Source organism: Nanorana parkeri, unplaced genomic scaffold (assembly GCF_000935625.1).
Source record: "Nanorana parkeri isolate BGI_ZX_2015 unplaced genomic scaffold, ASM93562v1 scaffold520, whole genome shotgun sequence".
In the NCBI taxonomy this organism is placed as follows: domain Eukaryota; kingdom Metazoa; phylum Chordata; class Amphibia; order Anura; family Dicroglossidae; genus Nanorana; species Nanorana parkeri.
In genome coordinates this window covers 572311-577629 of record NW_017306788.1, presented here as the reverse complement: position 1 = coordinate 577629, position 5319 = coordinate 572311, and the positions used below count along the sequence as shown (strand labels likewise).

The 5319-nt window shown below is 40.7% G+C and overlaps 1 long non-coding RNA gene across 1 annotated transcript in view; it reads right to left on the bottom strand.

The window, feature by feature from the left end:
* Positions 1 to 3761: 3761 nt before the first annotated feature.
* The window catches only part of LOC108791020, a 15751-nt gene continuing 14193 nt past the window's right edge, over positions 3762 to 5319 (bottom strand). Inside the window, exon 3 of the long non-coding RNA XR_001941482.1 lies at positions 3762 to 3832. This is a non-coding gene — a long non-coding RNA (uncharacterized LOC108791020). The remainder of the gene's footprint in view (positions 3833 to 5319) is intronic.

Below are 5319 nucleotides of genomic sequence, written 5' to 3'. Positions count from 1 at the left end.
GGTGGGGGAGGGGGGGGGGGACACACAATTCCTTTCCTGAAAACATGGTATTAATGGCATGATATTACTTTAAAGTGATATTAAAGTCTAAAGGTTTTTTAATCTTTTTGAAATGCTGATGAAATCACTTACAATGGATGCTGCTTCTTAATGTTCTAATGTTAAAAGGTTTTCGTTTCCTGCAGAATCAGTTGGTCCCCTGAGCACTGGCCCCTGATATCCTGTTTTAGAGTGGCTTCTTTCCCTACAAGGTCCTATGGAGCCACCTTTGTGTGTGCTGGTAAGCTGTGTGTGTCTTCACAAATACAGACGTAGCAAGTCAAGCCACTCCCGTTCCCCCTGGTCCCTTCTCCTCTCTTCTCCAAGCTAGTAGATGGAGACTGCTCTGTCCCTTGTGATCTACTAGACAGAAAGTTCAGAGAAGTAAATCTGAGAAAGTTGGAGCTAGTTGTTCTAAAACATGATGATGTAAGTGCTTGGGCAAAAAGGCTGAGCGATGTAGAATTGTTTGATCTGGATGTATTATTGAAAAAGGATTTAGAGTTTAAAGTGATATTAAACCTTCATATTCATATTTTTACTATTATTACTATTATGAGGGCCAGACTTAATTTAAATGCCTTTTGTTTCTTCTTTAAATATTTTATTTTCCTCGTTCTCTAGTTGTCTCCAAACATCTAGCCCCCCTCTCTGTATGCGGGTGTCTCCTTCAGCTAGCCAGGGAGACACCCGGGTGTGTGTGTTTCCGCAGTTATCTGTGTGTCCATAGACATACACAGCTTGCGGCAAGCCACACACCCCGCTCCCACACTTTTGACTGAGAGTAGAATGAGCCTATGGCTCCTCTGCCTTCAGTACCCAGGACCAGGAAGTTTAGGTTATGCTGAGTATCTTCCTGGTCCCAGCAGAGGAAACGACTGACAGCAGGTAAGTGTGTGGGGGGCGTTACAGAGAGTTACTGGGCGTACAGGTAATGCATTAGGGTAAAAAAAACCTCCCTGCCTTTAGTACTACTTTATTACTACTTTACTTCCTAAATATGTAGATCTCTTGGCTATTCAGGCCCTCTAAACTTAGCTCTGTCCCTCTTCCTTGATGCCTCCTCTCCCTTTATGTTTTACTTAAACTCCTCCTTGGTCTCCTTTTTCTTCTCCCACTTGGATGGATACTCTTTCAATCTTCTCCTGTCTCTTTGGGGCTCTTACCTCTACCTGCTGCTTTTCTCTCATTTGTCTCCCCTCACCCCCTTCTTTACTTGTAACATGAGGTCATGCCACAGTGGAGTAGGAGAGAGATGAGCACTCTCTACTACAGGACTAAGGATTGGGTGAATATATCTTCTGTATTCCGACCCCTAGAGAAAAACAAGCAGTTAACCCTTGCGGTCCAGTGGTTCCCTAACTCCAAGGGTTAACTTTATAAATAACGAGTTCTTCTTTAAGGTAGCTGCATTCGTTTTCTTTTTTTTTTAAGGTTTTTTTTTCCTTTATTTGGTCAAGTAAGTGAAAAGCTTTGCAACTTCTTTGTAAATACCTGCTGTGCACATTGCTTTTCAGACCAGCATTTACAAACTATTCTCTTCGTAAATTGAGACTTACAAAAAAAAAATAGCTCTCCAACCATCTTTATAAAGATAAACCCAATATTGATATCAGTTTTATTCTAATAAATTCTAGTGCCAGCTACTAGGTGATTTCACATATTTTGATAAAGGTGCCTCTGTAAATGATTACACAGCCTGACAATAATAGGTATCCAAGACTGGGTATCCAATAGATCCTTTTATTTTTGCAGTTATAGTTGCTAGGTTGTCTTCTTGATATTCTTAAAGTAAACCCAACATGAAAGAAATATGGTGGCTGGCTTTGCTGACCTTCTTCTGAAAAGGCTGGTTGTCATGCTGATTCATTAACTTCAACATTCTGAGTAACTGACCTGGAGCATGTACAGAAATCAGAAAGGCAGAGAAAGTTTTTTGTTTGTATTAAGTACTGTAACTCACTAAGACTTAACAAATAATGAAAACATTTTAAAAATTCATGCCTCTTTCATGCATGCAAGGATAAACACCATCAAGTGTGAATAAGGCCTTAGAGTTAATCCTTATTTCAAGTATCCACTAGATGTGAATATTAAAAGAGGTAAAGTTAGGCCACTTTGAATAATTCAGCTCATTTGAAAGAATGGGGAAGTGTGAACTAAAGTAGAAAAACAACATATTGTGGAAAGTTATCATCAGCCTGTTCTAGAATTCAGAAAATATTTGGAATTCTCTAGATTTAACATCTAGATGTTTGGCATGTTGCAACTTTTTATTTTGTATTAGATCACTGTTCTATATTTTTGTTATTGTATAAAATATATCAGTGTGTAGATTATCCACAAGAGGCAGCAAACTCAATTTGCATTAACTCAGCTCCCTTACTAACAGATGTTAACATAAGATATACATGTACATGTGCATGGGGAGTGCATTGATTTTAATGTCTCTGCCAAGTCCTGGGCTTGCATTGTAAGAAGGGGCAGTAAAACAGAACTATTCTGTATTATTGCAAAGCAGGCTACAAAGCCTGCAGATTTAATAGTCAAATATGGCTGCCCTAGGTAAGTATTAAAGTACAAACTATAGATTGTAGGCAAGCACCGATACTAGTAGCACTAGCTCTGATGCCTAGCCCGATACCCAAACTTCCAGTTTTAGGAAGCCGGGCAGCGAGTCATTACATGCTGTCCAGCTTTCTGATTGCTCGTGAAGCCGGCTCCATGCTCCCTCGTCACCGATAAAAAAATATGGGTACTCGTTCTCTATACAGAAAAACCGGTATCGGTGCATCCCTAATAGATTGTATACATTGGAATCAAAACCACATTAATGGTATTATTTACATGAAGCTGGTCTATATTATATCTATATGATAGAAAAAAGCAGTACATATATTTTAATCAAACGCATTGTCTTGGTTATGTCCGTCTGCCAAGTGTGCATCATTTTCCTTTTCCACATTAATGTATTGGACACTTCTTATCACAGACTAAACTTTGCCTTGTAAACGTCTTATTTTATGAGTATAAACAGCTGTGTTTTTGCCTCCATGAATTTCCTATTTCATTATGGAGTTGTCATCATGCTGCGTGTGAGCGATAGGCAGTCTGAGGCACTGTGGCTACCAGCTGGCACTGGAACATTCTTCTATAATAAAGGTATTAGTCAGCCACCATTCCCTATTGTCTGGTTTATATTTTTTTCTTTTCATATTTTATGATGCCAAGGCAATTTTTCATTCATTTTATAGATGCAGACATAAAAAAAACAAATGCAATCAAAACCATTTTTTGGCACATATCTTATGTGCTGTAACGTAAAATCAATGTAAGCAGCAGTTATATTTTCATAAAAATGCAAACTAAAACTATGTTGTATTTTTTATCTATTCTTTCCTTAATTGGATACAGTTCTAAGTTCTTTACATTACAGATATTGTTGGGTATCACCATTTTTCTAAATAGACTTGGTGATAAAACCAGTTCTAGAGATTTCTCCATTACAGTTCAAACATAATAAAACTCCAGCTATGGAAAATGTTCGCCAGTGATGGCTCATCTACTAAAAATAGTCAGGAAGGGGGGATGATTTGGAGCTAGGTCTCCATGAAGCCATTCTTCTGACTTGAATGATGTAGCAATATCAGCTCAATATCAGCTCTAAAACAAGCACTGGTAACTACCATGTTAAAAAAAAACATATTTGGGGCCCACCAGTTTGAACAACTTGAGACCCATCTCCCTGCTCCCATTTACCTGCAAACTTCTTGAACGGCTGGTCTACAACTGCCTGAGCAGCCACCTTACAGTTAACAATCTAATTGACCCGTTCCAATCTGGCTTTCGTCCGCAACACTCCACAGAAACTGCCCTTCTAAAACTTACTGACAATCTACTAACTGCTAAAACCAATGGCCACTACTCGGTACTCATACTTTTAGACGTTTCTGCTGCCTTTGTCACAGTTGACCACCCGCTTCTCCTTAATAAACTTAATTCCCTTGGCCTCTAAGACTCAGCTTTCTCATGGTTCATCTCCTCCCTATCTCAGCGCACCTTCAGGGTCACCTACAATTCTCCCTCCTCCTCTCCTCTTCCTCTTTCCGTGGGGGTCTCCAAAGGTCTGTCCTTGGGCCCCTTCTATTCTCTATCTACACTTCTTCCCTGGGTCAATTGATAGCCTCCCATGGCTTCCAATACCATCTTTATGCCGATGACACCCAGATCTATCTCTCCACTCCTCAACTCACCCCCTTTGTCTCTACACCTATCTCAAATCTACTCAGTGACATCTCAGCATGGATGCCACACCACTACCTCAAACTCAATCTGTCAAAAACTGAGCTTCTAATATTTCCTCCTCTCCGTGTTCCCTCCCCCAACTTCCCCATCACAATCAACAACACTACAATCAACCCCTCCCATCAAGCCAGGGTACTTGGTGTTATCCTTGACTCTGAGCTCTCCTTTCAGCCCCACATCCAATCACTATCCAAATCTTGCCGACTCAACCTCCGTAACATTTCCAAAATACGCCCCTTTTTAACAAACGAAACCACAAAGCTTCTAATTCACTCCCTTGTAATCTCTCGTCTCGACTGTAACCCCCTCCTTGTTGGCCTACCACTAAGCAGGCTATCCCCCCTTCAGTCTATCATGAATGCTGCTGCCAGACTCATCCACCTTACTAACCGTTCAGTGTCTGCCGTCCCCCTCTGCCAATCCCTCCACTGGCTCCCACTTGCCCAACGAATAAAATGCAAAATACTAACAACAACATACAAAGCTATCTACAAGTCTGCCCCAACCTACACCACTGACCTCATCTCAAAATATCACCAAAACCTTCTTCTCCATTCCTCTCAAGACCTCCTGCTCTCTAGCTCCCTCATTACCTCCTCCCATGCTCCCCTCCGTGACTTTTCCATAGTGGCCCCCATCCTCTGGAACTCCTTACCCCAATCTGTCCGCCTATCTCCTATGCTACCCACCTTTAGGCGATCCTTAAAAACCCATCTCTTCAGGGAAGCCTATCTCATCTCAACATAACTGCCTTTTACTTCCTCCAATAACTCAATCCAAACAATTATTACCTTTTGTATCACTTGCCCCTCCTACTAGATTGTAAGCCCTCACGAGCAGGGCCCTCCCAACCATATTGTTCTGAAACTGTATTGTACTGTCAATTGTATTGTAACTGTACTGTCTCCACTATTTTGTAAAGCGCTGAGCAAATTGTTGGCGCTATATAAATCCTGTATAATAATAATAATAATA